Below are 24660 nucleotides of genomic sequence, written 5' to 3'. Positions count from 1 at the left end.
TTCGGGGCTGCAGGAGCGGACAGGCCTCCACCCGAAGATCCCCCCACGCCCACCACACCCCCAGCCCTCTTGCAACGGTCCCCAGCGCTCCCTGCCGGGAAGCCCGGACCACAGCGCAGTCGCGGGCAGACGACTTCCCGTTCACACACTTCTAAAGGGCAGGATGCTCGAGGGGTTTAATGGGGGGGGGGGCATGCTATTTTAGGGCAAAGCAGCCCAGTGGGGTGGAATGCATGTGGTTTTATCTCACAGTCCCGGAGGGAAGGTGAGGTCGGAAAGCCCAGAGATGCTTCCAGCTCCTCTGTGGCGGAGGTCCTGCGAACTTTCCAGTCACCTCCTGAAACCTCAGCCGGAGCTGCTGGGTTTCCTGACGCGATTCCAAGCTCTGACTGAGAGTCAGGGTCTCCCAGGGGCCGGGCAGGACCGCGCCGGCTTCAGGTCCCTGACGGGCGAGCACAACTTGGGCGAGGAGGGCGGCTTCTCCAAGTCCCCGAGGCTGGTCAAGGGGCAGCCTGGCAGAGGCGTGATGCTCCCGGCCTTTAAACCCAGGAAATGAGAGGCGAGGCTTCTGAGAAAAGAAGAAGGCACTGGCCTCTAAGTGCTGAAATCCCCTCAAAATGGACCGCAGGAAAGGAGACAGGCACCGAGGGAAGGAGAAATCAAATTCAAGGAAAAACTCAGGTAGTGACACAGCTACGAAGTCCGCTTTTCAAAGCAGCTCTAAGCCTCGGGTGAGAAGATACACTGTGCAAATGGCTGTGGTTTCGTTTTTTTGTTTGTTTCTTTGGGTTTTTTTGTTTTTTTTTTTTTTTTTTTTTTTTTGCTTTTCAGGGCCACACCCTCGGGACATGGAGGTTCCCAGGCTAGGGGTCGAATCGGAGCTGTAGCCACCGGCCTACACCACAGCCACAGCCACGCCAGATCTGAGCCGCATCTGTAACCCACACCACAGCTCACGGCAACGCCGGATCCTTAACCCACTGAGCAAGGCCAGGGATCAAACCCTCCACCTCATGGTTCCTAGTTGGATTCGTTTCCGCTGAGCCACGATGGGAACTCCTGCAAACAGCTTTTTTAAAAATAAAAGTCCAATAGTACCGAAAGGCTCCTAATGAAAAACACAAGACTGTCTCAAATAGGGGAAAACAGCGTTTGGTGAAATTCAACAGCCCTTTCTGATTAAAAAAAAAAAAAAAAAAAAAAAAAAATGTGGTAAACTAAAAATAAAAGAGTTCTTAACCTCAGCAAAGGGTCTGTGGCAGAAACCTACAACAATCATTAGACTTGGAAACGTTCCCAGTAAAGACGGACCAAGGACGGGTGCCACCCACACGGACAGCTGCCTCCAAAGCACAAGGCTGGGGAGGTTCGCGATTGCCGCTGGGGCGCATCGGGTTAAGAATCAGACCGCAGGAGTTCCCGTCGTGGCTCAGCAGTTAATGAACATGACTAGCATCCGTGAGGAGGCAGGTTCGATCCCTGGCCTCGCTCAGTGGGGGGGCGCTGTCATGAGCTGTGGTGTAGGTCGCAGACGTGGCTCAGATCTGGCGTGGCTGTGGCTGTGGTGCAGGCCAACAGCTGCAGCTCCGACTGGACCCCTAGCCTGGGAACCTCCATATGCGGTGGGTGTAGCTCTGAAAAGACAAAAAAAAAAAAAAAAATCTGACTGCAACAGCTCAAGTCACTACATTCAATCCTCAGGTCCAAGCATGGATCTAGCGCTGCTGTAGCTGTGGTGTAGCTGGTAGCTGCGTCTCAGATTTAATCTCTGGCCCCAGAACGTTCTGTATGTCACAAGTACAGCCATTTAAAAAAAAAAAAAAAAAAAAGGCGCCTGGGGAGGTTTTCCCAGGGCTTGCAAAGGGAAGCATGTCCATCAACTAAGTTCTCCGTAAGCAGTAAATCTGTAGTTCTCCACCCGAGGGGGCTGTCAGGGTCTCTGCACATCTTCCAAGACGAAAACATCTCATAAACTTTATTGAAAACGTTCCTCAAAATGTTAGGATCCCCCAGCAGAAAATTCCACCGTGAATGTGAACAAGTGGGACCTCGGCTGAACCAGGATATAAAAACGCTAACTTTGCGGCAAACAAGAGCCTCCGATTTGCTTCGGGGTCTGTTTCTTTAATCAGGAAAATGTGGGAGACTTCAACGAGCGGATCGGTGCTCGGGCTCACTCTGACTCAGCGTCTCCTATTTAAACAAAAATGTATTAACGATGACTGGGGACACGTGAAGCTTCCCCTTGTTTTCCAGCCTGATTTAGGGTTTGGCGGGGCCGCACCCCGGCTCACAGAGGAAAGGCCTAAGGACCTGCCTTCCTGAGCCTCCGTTCCTCTCCCTCTCTTGAACCACTGCCCGCCACCTCTTCCCCGTGCCAAAGAGGCACCGTCAACAGATCACAGGGCACACTGGGAACGGCTTCGAGGGCAGCTCCGCGGTCACACGCATCTGCTCTGGAGCTCACGCTCCAGCCCCGCAGGACAGCAGCGCACACTCACGAACATGCCCCATAGCCCAGCTCTGTTCCAAACGCTCGGGCCAAACACGGAGCACTTCGGAGGGAGGAGAAGGGCTGGAGAGCAGTCTTTGTGAGCAAAGACTCGAGTTCGCAAGCTGTGTGGGAGGCAGGATTCAGGGGTCAGGCTAGGCTGAAAGAGCCAGGCTGGTAGCAAAGAGTGTGTGTGTGTGTGTGTGTGTGAGTGTGTGTCCCCCAACGCCCCCGGCACATGACCTTAAAAATTAAAAATGAACAGTTTTAAAGCAAGGAGAGGAGGCAAAGGAACTTTTATCTGCCTCCGAGCCAGGCTCGACCTTAACATTTTAGCTGCTGGAGATCCGGGCTGTCCCGAGACCTGCCTCCCACTCCACCCCCTCGGCCCAGACCACAGACGGTCCCCTCACGCCCAACACCGGAGGCGCCGTCAGAGAGTCAAACCCGCCCTTTTAAATAGATTTCCTCCTCCTCCGTCGCCTCGTCTTGGTCTTTTCCTTACTCCTGTGACGGCAAAAGGTCCCTCAGTTCTGAGAGGCGTCTTTATGGGTCATGCAGAGCCCCTGCGGCTGTGGGGACAGCGAGGACACAAGACGCTGCCCAGGGCCACGCGGCCCCTTCGCTCTGAAGGCTCCGGGAGCGGATTCCAGCAGGAGACGGAGCCACCGTGTACACACGCCCACCGCACGTCTCAGCGCCGAGCAACAGATGTTTAGCAGCTGTCCAGCAAGAGTGCAGGCTGGAGGAACAGGAGGTGAAACTTGACGGAGCCAGAGAAAAAGAGAGGCGGGAGTGCAAGGAGGAAACACCCGGCTGAAGGCAGCCGGGCACCAGGGCGCCCTGACCGACCTGTCTCAGCCGGGTGCTACCATCTGCCGCCAAGGCGGTAAGAGCGGCCACGTCTTAATTTTACACACACTCCCCCAAACGTTACAGCATGCCTGCTTCTATTTTTAAAAATATGATGCCTCGTTTAGCTTATAAAGAAACTGTACCTCGCTACCGCCATGGAGCACTCGTTTTCCTGGGAGGCGCGCGGAGCGGGGCGCACGTGGTCACCAAGCGGAGCCCAGCCGCGGGCAGGCCAGGGGCCACAGCTCAGCTCCTCCCGTGTGAGCCTGTGCGAGTTACTGCATCTGGTTAAGTCTCAGATTCCTCGTCTGCACGGAGGGGCTGGCAGGCCTATCTCGAGGACTGCTGTGAGAACCGGCAAGGAGCTACGATGCCCCCTCCAAGTGCTAGGGCAGCGGCTGGCACGCCGCAATTAACCACTGACCAGTGGCACTCTTGCTGCTGCTGCTACTATTGTATTAACTACTATTAACACCTTTCACCTAGACACTTACAAGGAGTTTCTCCCCCTTAAAGCAGAGCCTCAGGCACCTAAAACTAACAATACCTACTCCCATTCTACTGGGGGGCCAGGGGGTACTTTCTTGGTGGTGTCTGGATCTGCAGAGGGCATCGATGACGAATGCAAACCCCAAGGAGACAGACCCAGTCAAAAATAAACACCCGCCATCCCAATCTGCATTCTAGTCTACCAGCCACTAGGCTCAAGGGAAGTGCAGTCCCGGAGGCCTGCAAGCCCCATCTGAAGACTGTTTCTCACCGTGCAATTTCCACGGCGAAAAACCCTGTGTTCACAAGAGGAGCCACGGCTGGCACGCCAACGACAACGCCACACGGCCAACCAATGACAGTGTGGCTCTCGCCGACGCTGACGGATGTCTGCCATGTAATGACACGAGAAGGGCTGGGAGGAAACCCTAGGTACAGAGAATTTGGCTCCCGTTTTGAAAAATATACATATTCACTCACAGAAAAGTCAAGTTGAACACACCAAAATGGTGATCATGACAGAATGAGAGATGATTTTTCAGTCTCTTCTTTGCAATTTTCTGAAAACTTTTAGGAGCTTGTACTTTCACGATCAGAAAAAAAAAGAAAAAGAAAATCGATAACGCTATTTCCACCTTAAAATAAGACGTTACTCCGCGGCTGAGCAGGTCACATGTGGCATGCCACGGGTCACAGACAGCTGCTCTCAGCCCTCGGCAGGGCTGCCCCTCGCCCCTCGGGGTGCCAGGCCCGGTCCTGGGGGCCCTTCTCTAGGCCTCTTCTTAGCTTCCATTCATTTAGCAAATCCTACTCAACACCTGCTCTGGAGCAGGGGCTGTGCCTGCAGCAGGGGCCACGCACAGCGACAAAGCCACAGCCGCTGCCCAGCTTACCCTTCCCGGCCGGTAAGGAAAAGCGCCAACTCCCACCCCACCCCACCCTCATACACACATGATTCATATCACAAAACCTCAGTAAGGTGCAGAGGGGAAAGGCAGAACGATAGGAAACTCGGGTTGAGGGTCAGGGAGGGCGGAGGAGGTGACCTGGACACGGAGCCAGGCAGGTGAGGCGCAGGGCGCTGACGAGAAGCTGCTTCCAGGCAAGGACACGGTCCGAGCAGAGACTCGAGGGCTCTGCAGCACGAGAGAAACGTCTCACGGCTCACATGACATCGAGATGGGGTCTGTCTGTGCGCCAGGAGTCGGCCCACCTCCCAGGTCCTTGTACGCAACAGTCACACTCAAAAAATGTATGTTTCAAATCAGCCTGGTTATCCATTTGCAGTAAGAAATACAACTGCCTTGAGCACACGCTCTTTGCTTTCAATGCTGACCCATCAATTCAGAGACAAACAGGAACCTACCCCAGGGAACCGGTACCGGCAACTAACACATCATCACATCCTCTCCCACCTCCAAGTGTGGGCAGGCGACTGAACGGCGGGCGGGACAGTTCAAGGGCGTCACGGTCCTGCCCAGATGCCCTCGCCGCTCCACAGAAACACCGCACCCACACCAAGTCCACCGCTAACACCTGCTGCACACGGGGTCTTCACCGAGCCGGACCGCGGGGCAGCTCTGCCTCCGGCCCGGCGGGGACACAGCCATCCTTCCCTCTGCTGCTGCACAGCCAGCCATCTGTGGCCTTCGGAGGGGGAGACGGTGCTGGCTTTACAGGCTATGAGCCTAAGGTAGGAATCACCTCCCTGTTCAAACACTGCGAGGACACCTCACTGCTGTCCCCGAAAAGCCTCAAAACACGGTCCCGCTCCAGACTCCTAACCCTCAGGTTCCTCTGAGCCTAACCGGGAACCATCTGGCCGCTGGGCTTTCTCGCCCCCGCCTGCACCCGCGGCTAAAACTTGCCTGTCTCCTGGTCTCTCCACACCCCCGAGGTTTCACCTCCCCGACCTGCCTCGAGATGCACTGTTTCCAACCTTCCCTTGCTTTCCAGCCCTTCCAGACTCGCTGCCAGAGCCAATCCTGGATAAACTCAACCGCCCTTTAATCCAACCCAGACATAAGCACATTCCTGACAATTAAAACAAACCGGAGGCAAATCAGTTCTCGGATCTTGGGAGAACAGCAGCCAGAGGCAGGCAGGCCTCGGGAGCTGCAGCTGCAGGAGGGGCCAGAGGCCCGGGATCCAGCGCTCGGATTCTCGCTGCCCAGCCTGGGGCCCGGGTCTCTCCTGGCAGCCCTGCCTCCCCCTCTCCATTTCATCTTCCTCTAAGACCACCAAGAAAGAGCGCAGGGCCTGCCAAAAAAAAGGACCGTGTAGAGATCGCCTCACCGGTGCCAGCGGCCACCAGGACCCGGTGGTGACAGTCGCCGCAGCAGCCAGAGGGCAACCTGAGCAGGCCGCCCGCCTGGGGCACAGCTCCCCCAGGACAGCTCCCCCGGCCCAGCTTCCTGTCGCTGCCCTCAGCTTTCTGGGCGTGGCTCCTAGACTTCCTGCAGGTCCGGTCACCTCCCCGGGGTCTTCCCAAAGATTCCCTCTGGTCACCCGAAGCCACTTGTCACCGCCTCCACCCTCACTTCTCCGTCCACTGCAGCCTCCAGGCAGCCCAGACCTTTCTGGCCAAGCTCCTTCAGTGGTGCTGCTCCTAAAACCCCGTCCCCCAGGCACCCACGTGCTCCGCCACACCCCAGCTTCTCTGGACACCTCAACGCCTTCACGACCTCAACTGTCTCCGAGGTGCTACTTTCTGCACTGTATTCAACTGGCTGCCAGACCCCTGCTCCAGGAAACCCTACAGAAACAGCCCGTGTCCAGAAACGAACCCATCCTCTTGACCTCTACCCCTCCTGTCGGTCCCATTCCCCGCCCGGATTCAAGTCCTCACTCTGGGTCAAGTTAGACACGCTTGGAGTTACTCTGGCCCATATCCAAGGGGTCACCAGATCCTAGAACCTGTCACTACCTCAGGAACCAGTTTCCGTTTGAGGTAGTCCACCCGCCTCTTCGTCTCTGGTCCCAGTTCCTACCCTATTTCAAGGCCTTCTTACCGACCTCGACTTTGCACTACGCAGTCCTCCTTCTGAATCACCGAGCTGATCAGAGTTACCATCCCGCCTGCAGCCCCGACTCAGGGGCCCTGACCACGCTACGTGCAGCGCTACGTGCAGCGGGAGCCGGGCAGGGCCAACCTTCGCGCCTTGGAGAGCCGCCGCGCAGCTCCGTGAGTCAGCCTCCCAGCTATGCAAACGTCAGACAAGCATGGACACTCGCGGCCCTGGGAGAAGAATCAAAGTACCTTCTGGGTGCTGAGCAAGGTCTGCCTTTCCAGGAACTCACATTCCCCTGGTCCCATCTGCAGCCGGGCCAAGGAGCCTCTCGGAGGAGGAGGAGGAGAGAGGCCCCGGGGCCTCGCTGTTAGAGGACGCCCTGGGTGTCCCGGGTCTGGGGCAGGAGAGGACACCAAAAGCCCCAAAGCGGAGGACAACACGCAAGCATGACTCAGGCTCAACCTCAAGGCCCGGACGCTCAAGGAGGGGGGCTGGTTTCAGCACAACTTGTACTTAAGACTGGAACCCCCTGGGGGCGCGGGACCTGGCGACCCCGCCAAGCAGCTGTGCTCAGCGAAGAAGAGCTGAGAGTTCGGTGCAAACTAACAGAGCAGGGCGGGACCAAGGAACCCCTGGCTCAAAGAGGTCGTCACACAGGAGAGGGCGGGCCTCCTCGAGATGGGCGATCACAGGGCTCAAGGGACGCGCTGGAAAAATAAGGGACGCGGCCCAAGCCAGTGAAGAAGGCCTTCCGTTTCCACGGGCCCTTCCCACCCTCAGCGCAGGAGCGAGAGCCCCCCGTGCCTCGTCTGAGTGCCTCTAATCTGGTCCCAAGGGACGCGTCCCAGCCCATGGCCCCCCAGGCCCCTCGCCTCGCCTTGCTCCCAGCCCACCACGCGGCTCTGCTGAGCTCGGGGGTGTCCCTCGCCACACCGGGGACAAGCTACACGTTTCTCGAGGCTCGGTTACCACGCACCCCATCACGTCTGCGCTGGTGCCCGCGCCGTCAGGACGCTTTCTGCCCAAGGGCCTCCGCCACCACGTGTCCTGGCTCCGCCCCACGCCGGCCACGCCCACAGCCTGCCACCCTGCCTCACACGTGGTCACCTGACAGATGAAAACTCAGACGCCGCCGGCAGTCAAGGAACAGGACAGCGAGCGGCGTCCTGCCACCGCCAACTCGGTCACTTCCCCTCTGACACAGAGCGTGTGGTGAAGCCCCCAGGCCGGGAGGCTCCTTCAGGATCCGAGTGCCCTGTGCCCTCCTCCACTGTGCAGCAGAACCCCGGGGGCCTGCTCTTCCCAGGACAGCCCATGTCCCCAGCAACAGAGGCTCAGAAAACACATGACCCACATCTGTTGATGAAATGAGCTGAGCAGAGGCAGCACCCACCTCTCACCTACATGGTTCTCTGATTTCTATTAAAAAACATAAAAACAGGAGTTCCTGTCGTGGCGCAGTGGTTAACGAATCCGACTAGGAACCATGAGGTTGCGGCTTCGGTCCCTGCCCTTGCTCAGTGGGTTAACCATCCGGCGTTGCCGTGAGCTGGGGTGTAGGCTGCAGATGCGGCTCGGACCCCGCGTTGCTGTGGCTCTGGCGTAGGCCGGTGGCTACAGCTCCGATTCGACCCCTAGCCTGGGAACCTCCAGATGCCGCAGGGGCGGCCCAAAGAAATAGCAAAAAGACAAAATAAATAAATAAAAACAAAAACACACTTTTTATTCCCACAAGAATTTCTGCCAGTGAGAAAGTTCCACCCATGGGGAGTTTCCATCGTGGCTTAGTGGTTAACAAACTTGACTAGTATCCATGAGGACATGGGTTCAATCCTTGGCCCAGCTCAGTGGGTTAAGGATCCAGTGTTGCTGTGAGCTGTGGTGTAGGTCGTAGATGGGGCTTGGATGCCTCATTGCTGTGGCTGTGGCGTAGACCAGCAGCTGCAGCTCCGATTCAACCCCTAGCCTGGGAACCTCCATATGCCACAGGTGTGGCCCTAAAAAGCACCACCCCCCCAAAAAAAGCTTCCACTCATGTGTCCAAGCAGTGCACAGGAATCTGACTACTTATAAGCTTATCTTTATTTCTTCCTAAATCTCAAAAGTCAGCCAACTTCCGGGGGTGGCAAGAGAGGCAAACCCCAGAGAGAACATGAGTCTAGCTACGTGCACAGAAGCCTTCACCTGGCGCTGCAAGAGTCTAAGGGTGGCGTCAGTTTGGCTGAGATTAGCAGTGGGTATACAGGTGGCTTCAGGCAAAGACAGCAAGGCTTTCACTCATTCTAACATTCTAACAAAAGAAAATACATTTTTGGACTTCTCGATGTGGCACAGTGGTTTAAGGATCCAGCACTGTCTCTATGGCGGCACAGGTTCAATCCCTGGCCCAGGAACTTTCATGTGCCATGGGTGTAACCAAAAAAAAAAAAAGAAGACAATACATCTTAAATATCTCAGACAACCTTCTGAGGTTGAGCATCATTCGAACCCAGGAAAATGGCTAAGAACCTTGTTCCAACCGGAAGAGTGGGCTATTAATGTTTTAAGAGTTAGTTGTATTTTTTTTTCCTTCATTTTTGGCCACACCCATGGCATATGGAAGCTCCCAGGCCAGGGATGGAATCCAAGCTGGAGCTGCCACCTACACCACAGCTGCAGCAATGCCAGATCCTTAAACCGCTGCACCACAGAGGGAACTCCTAGTTGTATTCTTTTTAAAAGAATTTCTTTTTAAATTCACTTCCAAGAAAATCAGAGAAACACTGTGAATCTTAATATCTATTTTAACTGCTTCATTTGTAACCAAAAGAAACCACCCTCGGGCTCCCATTCAAGCATAATTCCTTCCTGCAGGTAATTGTTTAAACAATTTCCACCAAAAGAATCTCTTTACCGCTGTTTTAAAACAAGTAAAAGGGCTGAGGGAAAAATACTGAAAGATTAAAGAAATGACTGCTAATGGACAAGATGCAGTTCAGCAGAGGCTAATGGAGGCAGCTGTGCTTTGTAAAGAAATACCAACAGCAGCATAATGTAAATAGCCTACAACATGGCCAAGCATACTGAGCAAGCAAAAGTAAATTTAAAAAGAAAAGCCCTTTGGTGAAACGATCTTGTATGGTACTAGGATGGATCCACCTCATTCATTACACATCTGTCCCAACGCACAGAAGATCTGACACGGGGAGCAAACCCGAACGTAAACTGGGGCCAGTGGGTGATGTGTCGACAGGCGGTTTTAAGAGCAGTAACAGGTGGACCATCCCTGAGGGCTGTCCAGAGCAGAGGGGGGAGGCGGCAGGTATACAAACAACCCCTGAACCTCCTGCTCAATTCTGCTGTGAATCTAAGACCGCTCCCCAGATCACATCTATTTAAAAGGAGAAAAAAGAAAGACAGAACGCCAGCCAGCCTTTCCTTCCTGTCCTCTGTGGTCTCTGCCCATCAACACCCACAAGCGGCCACCGATCTGTCCCCTGCTCTGTTTCCTGCCCCCACTGCACGTTCTCCTTCAGCAAATACACAGGCTCCCACTGTCTCAACTCTCATCTCCGTTCATGACTTGCAAATGTGATTCCCAGCCCTGTTCTCTTTCCTAAGCTTCAAAACTGTCTCCATATGGAGGGCTCCCTAGTGTCTCAAAATGAACACTTTCCAACAGAACTCGGGGCCAATGCAAATGGACAAGAGACTAAAATCTCAAGAATAAAAACTGGAAAGGAGGAGATAAAATTATCACTTGCCAAAGAAATGACTGCAGAAGTAGAAAATCCAAGAGACCCAACCAAAAAGCTACGTTTCTAAAATCAGTAAGATAATCTGGTAAGCTAGTGAGATGCAACCATACAGAAATCAACAGCTTTCATAAATCCAAACAATAACTAGATAATAAAATGGAAATAAAATGGAAAAAATACCTCAATTGCAATGGAACAGCACAAAGGCAACCATTTAAAAAAAAAAAAAAAAAAAAAGACAACTTAGAGAATGGGAGAAAATAGTTTCCAATGATGCAACTGGCAAGGGCTTCATCCCTAAAATATACAAACAATGTATACAACTCAACAGCAAAAAAGCCAACAATCCAATGGAAAAATGGGCAAAAGACCTGAATAGACATTTCTCCAAAGTAGACAGAAGGCCAATAAGCGCGTGAAAAACGCTCAACATCCCTGATTATCAGAGAAATGCAAATCAAAGCTACCACGAAGTAAAGATCATAAGGAAAAACAAACAAAATTGGCCGGGAAAACTCTGAAAAGAAAAATAAGAAGGGAGGAGTTCCCGTCGTGGCGCAGCGGTTAACGAATCCGACTAGGAACCATGAGGTTGCGGGTTTGGTCCCTGCCCTTGCTCAGTGGGTTAACGATCCCGCGTTGCTGTGGCTCTGGCGTAGGCCGGCGGCTACAGCTCCGTTTAGACCCCTAGTCTGGGAACCTCCATATGCCGCGGGAGCGGCCCAAAGAAATAGCAAAAAGACCAAAAAAAAAAAAAAAAAAAAGAAGAAGGGGGAGGAAACTAACTCTAAGCAACATTCAAGTAGCATGGCCTCTGAGGAAGGAAAACCAAGCAGTATCTACATAAGAGTCTCATGGAACAGAAGAGAATGTCCAGAAAGGGTCAAATCAGGTGAAAATTTAGTCTATGACAAAGGCAGCAAGGGAAAGATGAACTTTTTAATCAACGGTGTTGGAACAATAGAGTCTCTTGGGAAAAAAAAAAGATAAAGCTGTATGTATACCTCACCCCATGCATCAAAACCAACTCCAAGGAGTTCAAAGGCTTAAGAATAGAAAGGGAACCCGTAAAATAAAACAGACAACATTCTTTTATAATCGTGGAATGGAGAAGTCATCTCCAAGTATGACTCAAAACGCAGACGCCACAAAAGAAAAAACAAATGCCTCTGGCTGCATTCAGAAAACAGATCTTCAGGGCAACAAGACAAAACAAACAAACAGTCAGAAGCAAAATCACAGGCGAAATGGCAAAGAGGTATCATCTGCAATTCGTAGGCACGAACCCCCTTAACAAAGAAGGACCTTCGAAGTTGAAGAGGAAAAGGCCAGTTCGTAACCCAACAGACACATGGGCACAAGGACAGGAAAGCAAAGCAAAACCACACCAAGATGCCACCTCTGCACCACCAGGCTGTCACAACCCCCGAGATGGCCAGCCAGCATCCTGCCGATGAGGCTGCAGGGACCAGGCTCTCTGCCACCTGGCTGGCAGGAGTCAGAAACAGCACATGGGTGTGGAGGGAAGTCTGGTCATGTCACCAACATTTCTTTTGGATCTGGACTCCCACGTCCAGAAATTTCTCTCTCAGAGAAATCTGCAAAAATGGGCATATTCACTGCAACATATCAAAAGATTAGGTGCTGGTTAAATAAACCGGGACAACCACACAAGGAAATACTATGCAGCTGTTTTTAACAAGTGAGGAGGAGTTCCAACATGCGTGTGGGTGTACCACCATGGAGTGACTTCCGGGAAATTAAACGAAAAGGCCAAAGTGTAAGAAAAAGCAGTGATAACAACTTACATTTTCCATTTTAACTGCATGAATCAATATTGTAAGCATAACAAGAAACCAAAAGAAATATTTCTAAGGAGTTCCCGTCGTGGCGCAGTGGTTAACGAATCCAACTAGGAACCATGAGGTTGCGGGTTCGATCCCTGGCCTCACTCAGGGGGTTAAGGATCCGGCGTTGCCGTGAGCTGTGGGGTAGGTTGCAGACGCGGCTCGGATCCTGTGTTGCTGTGGCTCTGGCGTAGGCCGGTGGCTACGGCTCCAATTCGACCCCTAGCCTGGGAACCTCCATATGCCACGGGAGCGGCCCAAAGAAATAGCAAAAAGACAAAAAAAAAAAAAAAAAAAAAAAGAAGTATTTCTAAGAAGCAGGACAGGCTCGTGTGTGTGCCCTGACACGCCAAACATGTCTTCCCCCAAAGGAAGGAGGACGGAGGAAAGCTACCTTCCCGTGAGCACAGGAAGCTGCCCGGCCCAGGCTTCCGGGTGTTCGAGGACAGCCCCAGGCGGTGAGCTCGGCAACGGAGCCAGCAGCTCTGAAGAGAAGGAATTCTGGGAGTTCCTGCTGTGGCACAGTGGGTGAAGAACCCAACTACAGCAACGCCCGGGCTCGGGTCGCTGCGTGTTCGATCCCTGGCCCGTCACAGGGGGTTGAAGGATCTGGCAGCTGTGCTTTAGGGCGCAGCTGGGACTGGGATCCTCTCTGGCCCAGGAACGTCCACATGCTGCAGGTGCGGCCAGAGAGAGAGAGAAAGGAAGGGAAAGAAAGAGAACCAACGAAAGAAAGAAAAAGAGGGAGGAGGAATTCTCGGGCAGGCTCAACAGACACCCTCCTGCTCTGCTGTGGATCCCGCGTGGACAGAGGGCACCGCCCTGGGGCTGCCACGGGAAGAACCAAGCCGGACCCAGGTGGGAGCCACCTTCGCCCTCCCTCGGCCCCGTCCCTGCAGGCCCGGAGGTGATCCCCGAGCCTCCCGGGGACGCCCCAGGGCCCAACTCGAGGTGCTCAAAAGTCGCTTCTCCTCCTGACGTGCCCAGCCAGCAAGCCTGGGCCCTCGGTGTGGCCTGAGAAGGAACAGAGAACTAGAGCACGTTCAGGATTCTCTGCTCTGGGCGTGAAAGCACCTGCTGATGGCGAGAAGAGCAGGGATGAGGAGACACCTTGAAAGGCTGCCCCTGGACCGAGGCCCGGCCAGCAGTGACCAGGAAGCGAAGGAGCGCAGGAGCTGGAGCGCGGGACAGGAGCACGGTGGCGGTGGCAGTGGCGCAGGCGGGCTGGGCCGAGACACGGCTCTGCTGCTCCCCTCCCCTCCTGGCAGGCTGGGGTCTAAGGGGCAGGCATCAGGGACCCGCAGGGGGAGCCTGAGTCCAAGACGTGTTTCGCTCGGGTTCCGTGGGATGTACTTATGTGGCTTTCAGCCACTTCTGCCGAATACATCTGAGCGCATGGACCAGTGACTCCAGGCGCCCTGCAGCGCCTCACCCGAGGGCAACCTGCCCGCGGTGGACGGCAGAGGTGCTATTTTACTAGGACGAGGTCTTCCAGGGCCCAACACCTCAAAGGTGAGCTTAGTTAGGGGAGGAGAAATGAGGTTTGAACTGAAGGGCCATCTGTGGAAAAGGGTTCCCGTCGGATATATAAATTTTTAAAGAGAAGGCTGGATTCTCCCGGAAGTCTAATCAGAATGGAAATGCTCTCCGTTAGGCATAAGCTTGATGACCACACTATGTAAGCCTATAAATACACCCCGTTTTCTTTTTTTTCTCCCCTTTGGCGTTAACGGTGAAAAATGGGATGCATGAGAATGCCTCTGTGTAGAGGTTCTAAACCTGCAGTCCCGAGCGAGCAGGTGGGTCTGCGGGGAAGCTGCGTGTCTGATGCAGCCCAGGGCGTCACGCCGTAACCGGTGCATCTCGTCCGGATGCAGTGTGGCAGCGTCAGACCTGACAGCTAAGACGGCACTCACAACGGCTGCAGGGTGACAAAATCCCAAACCTGCTCGTCGACAAGTCACGATTCAACTATGTAACTCGACGCAACCTGGTAGTGACAACTGTTTTCGGCATTTCAACTGCACGTGCAGGTGCATTACTTTCATTTTTTTATTTATTTTTCGGTCACACCCACAGCACAAGCACGTTCCCGGGCCAGGGAGTGAACCCTTGCCACAGAAGTGGCTCCGAGCCACCGTAGTGACAATGCCAGAGACTTAACTTACTGCCCCACAAGGGAACTTCAGGGGTACTACTTTTAAAATAATCTTGTATATATTTTTTCAGAACATGTTATCGTTCAAAAATTCAAATATGATGTGAACAAAGTATCCTGGTCAAATTTAAAACCAAAAACTGAAAGAAAGGTGATTAGTAAAAGCTTTAAAGTGGCAAAAAAAAAATCATATATTACAATACAAACTTAAAACTCTGATGGTCAAAATCTTGGGAAAAAACGTTCCCAAATTATCAATCATTTAAAATGTTCATCCAGCCATTCTAGAGGACAGACTGGATCATCTTTCCATTCCTTTTACAGCAAAATACAAAATTACTGTCCCGTGAAGAGGCTCTCCATCAGCTAGGGTGGGCAACCAAAAATGAAAGGAAATTGTGCCAAGGAGAGAAATGAATGGTGGGGGCTTTCGGGGTTTTGACTTATCTGTGGTTTTATAAGCTTTTTAAAAACGTCAAAGTGGTGACCTCTTTTTCATTCTAAACAAGTTTTCGCCTCAATGTTGTATGATGCTTCTTAAAGAAGGTGTTCCAGATGCTAAGTTTCGGGTCCCGCCCAAGCTGGCTCCTCCCCGAGGGCCACTGATGCTCGGTCCCCCCGCCCTCACACGGTGCACCTGTGCGAGACCCCGCCAGACCCTGGTCTCCTCCCTCCCCTCCCACCTGCTCTCCTCCTCAGGCCCTCCTGCCTCTCAGACGTTCCAGAAGATCTGTGCAAACCTATCTCCCAGTGGTTTGGGGACCTCAATTTCTAAGAAAAACATTTCACAAAACGGATCAGCTCCCACGAAGCCCTTCCCCCCCAACGAGGCGTTTGCGTCTTCTTCAAGATTCTGCAAAGTATCTTTTAATTATCTTTATCTTATTATCAGAGGTAATCATCTAAATAAATTCAAAAACCCAGTGACGGAGTTCCCGTCGTGGCGCAGTGGTTAACGAATCCGACTAGGAACCATGAGGTGGCGGGTTCGGTCCCTGCCCTTGCTCAGTGGGTTAACGATCCGGCGTTGCCGTGAGCTGTGGTGTAGGTTGCAGACGCGGCTCGGATCCTGCATTGCTGTGGCTCTGGCGTAGGCCGGTGGCTACAGCTCCGATTCGACCCCTAGCCTGGGAACCTCCATATGCCACGGGAGCGGCCCAAGAAATAGCAACAACAACAACAACAAAAGACAAAAAGACAAAAGACAAAAAAAAAAAACAAAAAAAAAAAACAAAAAACCCCAGTGACAAAAACTAAACGGGACCACGGTCCATGCTTCCATCTGACAGGACCTTATCCGAGATCAGACTGCTTTACGTTTTTCTGCCCTCAGTGATGTGAAATGCACAAAACCCCAGGTCAGGGCTGTGGTTCAGGTTCGCTCCCTGGCTCAAGAACTTCCACATGCCTCGGGTGCAGCCAATCAATCCACTGATATCCCCCCGCCCTGCTTTTTTTTTTTTTTTTTTTTTTTGCTTTTTTAGGGCCGAACCTGGAGCACATGGAAGTTCCCGGACTAGGGGTCGGATCAGAGCTGCAGCTGCCGGCCTACACCACAGCTCATGGCAATGCCAGGTCCTTAAACCACTGAATGAGGGCAGGGATCAAAGCCGCGTCCTCAGGGATCCCAGTCAGGTTCATTACCACTGAACCACAACGGGAACTTCTGATGTCCCCTTTGTAAGAAGAACAGGCAGGGTCTTTCCTTTGCCCAACCTACCACCTCTGTTAGAATAACTTGGATCCACTTTTATTATTACTGCCATGATTACTGAATTATTGGGGGGGGGTCTTTTCATTACATATCTTCTCTTTCAAGAATTATTTATGACATTTGGAGTTCCCGTCGTGGCTCAGTGGTTAATGAATCCGACTAGGAACCATGAGGTTGGGGGTTCGATCCCTGGCCTTGCTCAGTGGGTTAAGGATCCAGTGTTGCCATGAGCTGTGGTGTGGGTCGCAGACGCGGCTCGGATCCCGCGTTGCTGTGGCTCTGGCAAAGGCTGGTGGCTACAGCTCTGATTAGACCCCTAGCCTGGGAACCTCCATATGCCGCCAGAGCGGCCCTAGAAATGCAAAAGACAAAAAAAAAAAAAAAAAAAAGAATTATTTATGACATTTGAATTTTGACTTGTAACCAAATTTATAATTATTTAGACTTAAGTTGACGTTTAAATGATTTCAATTCAAGGTCGGTTTTATTTTATGTCCCAGCTTTCCCCATCCTGAGTTATTTTAATTTCTCTCTTAGTGGACTGGAATGTACATCTTTGAAAAAGTTTTTTTCAAGAAAAAAAAAATCACAGATGAATATCAGGGAAGCTTTAGGTACAGGCAGCAGAAAAAGGTGCAAAGAGTCATTTTTTTTTTTCCTCTTTCACAGCTGCGCCCTCAGCATATCCAAGTTCTCAGGCTAGGGGTCAAACTGGAGCTACAGCTGCCTGCCTATGGCACAGCCACAACAATGAGGGATCCGAGCCACACGTGCAACCTACAACACAGTTCACAGCAACACCAGAGCCTTCACCCACGGGGCGAGGGCAGGGATTGAACCTGCAGCCGCATGGATACCAGTCAGGTTCGTTAACACTGAGCCACAACGGGAACTCCTCAAATGGCCTTAGAGAAGGGGGAAACACTCTGGCTCTCCTACTTCTTAAGAGCAAAGGCGGGGTGCTGGCCTGGCGTCTCAGTACCTTAGAATGTCTGTTTGCTGCCTTCGCAAATGAACACCATTAGCGTAATGAGCTAATTCTTGGTTACGGTCTTTCAGCCTCTGCCCTGCTACCTTCCGGCAACACCGCAGGGAAAGCCCACAATCGTCCTTATTTCCTTCGTGTACCCTGTCTTTCTTTTTCCCCACCTCTTCCGACCCGCTGTCTGTAAGATATTTTATCTTTGAAATTTAAAAACTTCCCCAGCACGCACTTGCTGTTTCCACTCATTCCATCCAAGCCGAGTGAGCCCTTTTAACACACAGAGGCAGCTGTTGTTTTCTCGGCTCAAAGACACGTTTTCCCGTCGTACCTCTGATTCCTGCTTGTGCTGTCGGTGTTTTGGTAGCAGCAACTAATTCAGGTCACAGCCCTACTTTAACTTGCTGCACCCGCAACGACGCTCTTCCTACAAATGCCTTCAGTGTCATTACCGTTTCCTGCTCTCCGCTCAGTCGTTCCGCTTTATCTGCCTGATCTCGTCTTTCAATCACTTATCTCCGAGTCTTCCCTGAATTTTATTAACAGCACAAAGCACACTCAGCCTGAAACGTACTTCTAGTTTTTATAATTTTTTTTTTCCAAAATGACACTTTGCCTCAAAGAGCATACCTGCCTCCCTCACTGTGTTTTGGCAACATGTCACGTTTTCTTTTCATTTATCACTGAACAGCAATACTGTGACCCAGTGTGCCCCCCAAGCAACGGCTGGAGCTCCTTAGGCTGCTGGGTTTGGTGGGCTTTCTTCCCAGCTCCAAGTCTGTAAGCTGAAGGGCTGAGGCGCATGTAAGTTGCATCAGCCGTTCACGGGTGGTCCAGCTTCTCTGGGAATCCGTCCTGCTGGTTCTGTGATCTAGTTTCTGCACGTAATTCTCCATCTGGCCTGGCTTCTGCTCCAGATAGACGGGTGCTGCCCACCGCACCGGGGAGGACGGCTGCGGGGGGGATGGCGGAGGTGAGGACGCCGCGCTAGTCTCGAGCACGTTGAAGCCACGTGTGGCCCCGGGCCTCCGAGTCCAGCTGCCGCGCAGGAGCAAACCCACCCCGCTGCCTGCGGCCGCCTGGCCAAACTGGGCCTCCGCACCCCCAAATCAGCAGAGCCACTGGCACGGTCTCCTACGCTCCTCCTAACCCCGCCCTGAGCTCTCAGGGACCAGTCACCAGGCAGCCCTTGGTGTTTCTTCTCCCGGACCCCAATTCTCACGATCGGGTTTTTCACCCTTTCTTCCCTCAGTCACTTCCACCAGCATCCGATGGATGATTCAAGGACGGAGGGAGGCAGGAAGTGAGACCAACGCTAGCGCTCACGGCACAGCTTCCCTCAGGCCTTCGACCATCTTTCCAGAGCTCTTCCATCTTCCGGATTCTCTTTCTTTGGGGGTCAGCTCTTCCCGCTACAAAGATTCTGTACGAAAAATTCTCTTGCGTGTGGTTGGGTTTTCCACCTGTCCGGAAGTTCTCGCCGTCCACACCCACTTACGGGTCGGATGCAGCTTCGCGACGGCCCAGCGCCGAATGTCGTCCTGCTCTGGCTAGACCTCCACCCCTCCATCACCTCCACCCCCTCCATCCCTCCATCCCCTCCACCCCTCATCCCTCCATCCCTCCATCCCTCCATCCCTCCATCCCGGGCGGGAAGGTTCGTGGAGCTCCATCCCTGGCAGGCTTCACGTCAGGAGAAGAGTCAGGGCAGCAGCCTTCAGGCTGAAAAGCCCCTGTAAGACAGAAGGGAAAAAAGAAAAAAAAAAAAAAACCCAGCTTCGCTTGGGGTGCTGATACCTCCCCAGGGAGCCCCAATTTTCCTCACAGAGATTTCAGCCTCTGTAGCTAAAGGTCTGCCTGATGCTCAAATGCGACCAACTGCCCGCCTCAAACAGCAAGGGAGAGAGGAGAGGGGGCGCCTGCCGGGGCGGGGGGCAGCAGAGCGCACCCCTCGCACCAGGCAAGTGTCCCTGGCCCGGTCTTTCTACGGCTCGCAGTTTCCTACCACTTGCTTTTTTTTTTTTTTTTTTTTTACCATTTGCTGGAATTTCAGGATCCAAGTCCAGTCTCACGTGTCCACCACCAGCAAAGCCGCTCTGAGTCCCGGACGAGCAGACCCCCTGCTTCTGCTAACAGAGCTCAGCACTGCTCCCGGCAAAGTTCAGGCTCTTGAACCCATGCCCTGAAGCCATGCACTTTTAGAGAGGAAAGGATCCATGCCCAAAACATGGATTCAGCGTAGTCCTTCCTCAAACAAAAAGGTTGAAAATCAACTTTCTCCACGGGGGGAAGAAACCAACCACACGCAAACCTAAAAACCTTCACGACAGGTTACGAACCAGGGATCCGCCGGCTGACAGGTGCGTGACCATCTCTCCAACCACCCGGCCCAAACCAAAGCCGGCCTCCACCCCCGCACAGGGAAGGTTCAGGAACCGCACGCGGAGTCACGGCAGGACGGGGACGAGGCTGGAAACGGATCACGTGACGACACGGACCGGCCTGCTGCGCGAAGGAACCCAGACGCTGATTCCCACGCACGTCGCACGTCGCGGCCGCCACGGGCAAAGCCACAGAGACCGAGGCTGCCGGGGGCTGCCGGGCAGAACCTGCTAAGGACGCCCGGTTCTTTCCGAGGCGGCAGAAACGCGCCAAAGTGAGGTGATGGACCCTTTTGTGACTCTCCCCACGGCACGGAACCGTCCACTCTGAGAGGGAGTCTGCTGGGTCACGTGAAGGACGGCTCCTTCCACAGAAAGAAGAGCCACCTGCTCATCCCGCCGGGTTCAGGGGTCGCCTCCTCACATGAGCTCAAACAGCACCTCGGGGCCTCATGCTCTCCTGAGAGGCAAACAATCCTTTACAAAGCTACGAAGCTGCCACATGATTCTCTTTTTTTCCAGATTATTCTTTTCTTTTTTTTTTTGTCTTTTTGCCATTTCTTGGGCCACTCCCGCGGCATGTGGAGGTTCCCAGGCTAGGGGTCAAATCGGAGCTGTACCGCTGGCCTACGCCAGAGCCACAGCAATGACAGATCCAACCCACGTCTGCGACCTATACCACAGCTCACAGCAACGCCGGATCCTTAACCCACGGAGCAAGGCCAGGGACCGAACCCGCAACCTCATGGTTCCTAGTCGGATTCGTTAACCACTGCGCCACGACGGGAACTCCTCCAGATTATTCTTAAGTTTAAAAAAAAAAAAAAAAAAACCCAAAGACTGTGAGTAAAATTGGGACAGGAGAGAGGTAGAGGAGACTCGACGTTTCTAGAAGGGTTACAAAAACGTCCCTTTCAGGAGGAGGCAGAAAATAGCAACGTGTGAGAACCCAGGAGACTGAAGTGTCCTCGTGCAAAATAGGTGAGGCTCCTTCTAAACACTGCTCCTGCTGGCACAGACTGAGCGGGCACCTGGGCAGCGGCGCGAAGCTCCCTTCAGTGTGTTAAGCAGCCCCCGGCTCTTCTATGCCCTACGGTGTCACGGGCTTGGTTTTTTCCGACAAAGTCCGTACAGCCTTAAGACTCTGAACCATACTTTTGTGCTGAATAGTAAATATGTTTACTGCTAAGGCCCTGAACCACGGAAACGTGTAAAGAGATCACCTGAAAATAGAATTTCCAGGAAACCTGTCCATAAAGACCGAATCCAAAAAGAACCACTTGGACGACCCTGCAGAACGGTGCGGCTCCTTCGCAGGCAGCGCGGGGTCTCGAACGGCCCCCAGACAGGATGTCTGGCTGCAATTAGAAGAAATCGGAGCCACCGGACCTCCTGAACACAAAAAAAGGAAAAACGCAATGTTCGAGACACACGCGTATGTGAAAATACGAGCCTTAGGACAGCTCCATTTATCACCAACACCACAGACACGGTCCATCTTCAGCCACAGGGTGGCCACGTGTCCTCGGTCCTCGGAGGACAGAGCTGGTCAGAGATGCAGAGCTTCCAGAGGAACGACCTCGAGGCGGACACGCCACGGCCACGGCTGCTTTTACTGGACGGCTGCTTCTGTGCGTGCTGGCTCTCTGGTGGGTGCGTAAACGTGAGTTCTCCGGAACAGATCGGAGGCGAGAGAGCCGCCCCCCTGGCACAGACCGCGGTCCCCTCGCCAGAGCGGGATCGGACCGTGGAGGAGTCCTGGCCCCGCTGCCCATGCGGCGGCTCTGGTCCTCTGTGTTCTCGCAGGTGCCGTGCTCTGCCTCCCTAGGAAAAGACCACGGCGGCCTCAGCACGCTCTCGGGTTACACGGCTGCAGACGCACGTGGCTCGAAGGGAGAAACCGAGCCGCCGCCCAGGACCAGGCCGGCTACCAGCGAAACCAAGCCTCTGGGGGGGGTTCGCAGCCAGCATCTGGAAGGGAGACCCCCCAATCCGGTCGCCGTTCTGGACACTTGCTCAGAGCCCCGTTTTCTCCCCAGCCTGCCCTTTCCTTCCCCGAATTTTCAAACACTGAGTGTGCTGTGACCAGCGCCGGACACATTCACAACAACAAAGAGCTTCCAGCTGGATCCTGTATTAGTCTCGGCTGCAGCTCCAAGTTCAAAAATGTGTAAGGGCCAATAGCAAAGTGCTGAGGGAGGGAAGACGACACAGACGCCTTCCTGAGAGGTAAAGGGTCTCTGCTTCCTCCAACGTCCTGGCAGCCAAAGCATCTCTTCCGTAGCATGGAAACAGTGTGTCTCACTAAGTTTTCCCATTCTAAAGTGCATCTCTTTGTAAAACCGCGGCCAAATATTACAATAAAATCTTTGCTATGTGGAGCCAGATAACTAATCACCTCCATATGGGGGTAGGTCTAACAAGCCACAGTGAGTACTTGTTCCAAGTTCGCCCACGCACATACTCCGCTGACATCTGAGCCGTTTAGTAACTCCTTCTGGTTACCGATCTCATCCGCATTTACCAAAGAACAAGAAAAATGACTGTGACCTTGACCATGAATGGAGTCGGTGATTTTAACGTATTTATTTGAGATAGCAAAAAAGACATTAAAAAACAAAACCAAACCAAAGCACACCTCTCTTCTCTTTAAACACGTAATCTAGACTGTAGGATACAAATAATGATATTAGGCAACCAGCCTGGACTCTTTGAAGAAGTCACTGTCACCAAAAAGAAATTTTTTTAAGACGGAGGAGACATGACTAAAGACATGGGGTGAACCTTGACGAGAAGCTACAACAGGTAAGAAAAATAACCACAAAGGACATGTTGAGAACAAGCTGGGGAGAGCAGAACCTGGACTGCCTGTGAGATGACGCCGTGGAATTACTGTTCGTTCTCTTCAGCATCGCAGGGGTGGGCGCCGAGGAGGGTCAGGTCCACGGGAGATGAATGCGCGGCGTTATCTAGGGACACATGTTCCACGACACGTAACTCACCTTCACGCACTTCAGCCAAAAAAAGATAAACTACAAAGTACGGCATATTAGAAATAACGTAAATGTGGCCAAATGCCAGCAAATAGGTTAAAGATAGGTGAGTATTCACTGCACTACTTCAACTTTTCTATAGATTCGAAATGTTCAAAATGCCACGTTGGAGGAGACAAGACGCAATAATCATACGGCCCATCATCGGCTGTTCCTAAACCCAAACCCCAAAGACCTGCCGGGTCACTCTGCTTAGCATGCGCCTGTGGGCAAGGGGCTGACTGCTGATGACGGACAGTCTGCAATGTCTCCTGACTGTGTGAGTGTTCGGGGGGCAGGTGGAGGGCGTCGGAAGACCCAGGGCCAGGGATCGAACCCAAATCACAGCAGCAAACCTGGCCACCGCAGTGACAACGCCAGATCCTTAACCCACTGCACCACAGGGGAACTCCCTGTTTGGGACTGATAAACTCTTGGCTAAACAACTTCACCTGGGTTCTTCCAATGTCCATTTTCCATATATGACTGAAGCGTAAGGAGACTGACACAGAGCCCCAAGGCTAGAGGTAGCAGAGCTGTATACATGTGCTTAAAAATATGTCAGCAACAATGACCAGTTCCAGTGTTTCAACAAACCTAAGTGTACCGAAAGCAGACACTGGGATTCTCAGAACAAACCATTAACCTCACAGCTGTTTTCTGCCTTGAGCTGGCGAAACTGTCTGAAACATCCTTCAGTGGCTGACCTGGGAGAGCAAACAGGCAGAGATTCTGAAATCTTAATTCCCACAGATCACACGGGGGAGGGGGCCTCTCTGACCCCACAGGCCTGAGGCTCCCTGGGAAGGAGGAGCTGCACGGTTCTCTCCAGCGTGATTCACCCCAACAAAGCCCACCAGGAGGCAGGGGCCACGGCAGGCTGTCCACCACAGCGCTGGACCAGCCTGGGGGTCCTGGTTCCAGTAAATGGATGAACGGAAGAGTCTCTGGGAGAGGCGGGGGTGGGGCAGGACACACTTGGACATCAGGGAAAAAGAGCTTCAACAGAATATGTAGGAAACAGGAGTTCCCCTCGTGGTGCAGCGGAAATGAATCCAACTAGTGACCAGGAGGTTGTGGGTTTGATCCCTGGCCTCGCTCAGGGGGTTAAGGATCCCACACTGCCGTGAGCTGTGGTGTAGGTCAAAGATGAGGCTCAGATCCCGAGTGGCTGTGGCTGTGGTGTAGACTGGCAGCTATAGCTCTGATTTGACCCTTAGCCTAGGAACCTCCATATGCTGCAGGTGCAGCCCTAAAAAGCAAAAAGAAAAAAAAAAAAAAAAGTAGAAGCAGTCTCATAGAATGAAGAATGAAGGGTTTAACACTACAAAACTCCCCGTCTCTGGCATTGGGGGAGATGCCCAGGTTAGTTTTACCACCTGACCTTGGCCTTTCCTCCCCAGCTAGTGACAGCTGAACAGCCCTGACGGGCCGTCTGCAATTCTTTAATTAAGGAAATGGCCCTGCTGTCAAATGTGTTCCCGAGACTCCCAGTCACCGATCGATCTCGAAAACCAAGATTAAATCATTCAGGCCGAGCTCATGTGATTACAGAGCCTCTGGACGTTCTCTCCGAGGGGAGACAGCTGGGGCGGCTCCGGTGACTGGCCTGCGCCGTCTCAGGCCCGGGGCTGGAAGGACAAGGTTAGCAGGGGACTCTCTCAAGAGCGAAATTCTTTGCACCCAACCTCAACTTTGCACAGGGAAAGCAGAAAAGGGAGCTAGTGTTTCCGACGTCCAACCAGCCCGACGCTTCCTCAAGTCTTATCACCTCTGCGCGCAGGACAGCCTGCTCTCCGCCAGGACGGTGACCGCGGAGGGACGCGGGCAGAGAGAGACGCCCCTCCAGGCAGGGACAAAGGATGGAGGCCGCACCCAGGGCTGTACCCAGAGACTTAAAACCTAAAACCGCACGGCAACGGACCGACAGCAGCAGAGCCCCGGGGAAGTAGCTCGGCTTCTG

General features: G+C 53.0%; 2 protein-coding genes across 6 annotated transcripts in view; both read right to left on the bottom strand.

Annotated features, from left to right (window-relative positions):
- EIF2AK1 (eukaryotic translation initiation factor 2 alpha kinase 1) overlaps positions 1-24660 on the bottom strand; it is a 293498-nt gene that overhangs the window by 171470 nt on the left and 97368 nt on the right. The window lies entirely within an intron of this gene.
- The window catches only part of CYTH3 (cytohesin 3), a 101691-nt gene that overhangs the window by 64186 nt on the left and 12845 nt on the right, over positions 1-24660 (bottom strand). The window contains exon 1 of one of the 5 annotated variants that reach the window (XR_014840065.1): positions 6851-7149. The exons of the other annotated variants lie outside the window; for them this stretch is intronic. The gene's annotated coding sequence lies outside the window, so the exon portion shown is untranslated. Of the gene's footprint in view, positions 1-6850; positions 7150-24660 lie in introns of those variants that run through there. 5 annotated transcript variants of the gene reach the window in all.

The sequence above is a fragment of the Sus scrofa genome, chromosome 3 (genome assembly GCF_054392235.1).
Source record: "Sus scrofa isolate SSC_HxYL_T2T_F1_AM1 chromosome 3, Sscrofa_HxYL_maternal_Yorkshire_Landrace_v2.0, whole genome shotgun sequence".
Lineage (NCBI taxonomy): Eukaryota > Metazoa > Chordata > Mammalia > Artiodactyla > Suidae > Sus > Sus scrofa.
This window is presented reverse-complemented; position numbering and strand designations above follow the sequence as displayed.